A 495-nucleotide genomic window follows, 5' to 3' on the forward strand; every position below is an offset into this window, starting at 1 on the left:
GAAAAACTGTTTTTTTTTTTTTTTTTTTTTTCTCCGGGGCTGGAACGAGGAAGAGATAAAACACGCTTGCTCCACAGCACAGGCAAACAACAGCTTATCACCCCACGTTAGCAGCCTCAAGGCTATCGCACGGCTTCGGGAAAAGTATTATTCCCCTCCGCTCGCCGTAAAGTTTCTATTTTTGGCCCCTCCGTCACACCGAGCCGCTGCCTTCACCCACACTGGGCTGGGAAACCGGCCAGCCCCGCAGCCCCCAGGGATCCCTGCAAAGCCCGTTTCCTCCGCGGCTGCCAAACTCACCGGCAAACGGCTAAACTTTCGGCAAAACGGAGATAGTTTTTGTCAAAGCTGCAGATCCCTCGCGGTTCACCTCCGTTTGGGGTTGGGGTTGGGGTTGGGGTTGGGTTTCCCCCCCCCCTCCTCCCCCCAGCAATGGGTGATTTCTTGGAAGGTTTCCCCGGCGGCGCCCAAACGGACCGGCCCGCAGGGGGCCCT

Source organism: Charadrius vociferus, unplaced genomic scaffold, assembly GCF_000708025.1.
Source record: "Charadrius vociferus isolate BGI_N301 unplaced genomic scaffold, ASM70802v2 scaffold439, whole genome shotgun sequence".
Lineage (NCBI taxonomy): Eukaryota > Metazoa > Chordata > Aves > Charadriiformes > Charadriidae > Charadrius > Charadrius vociferus.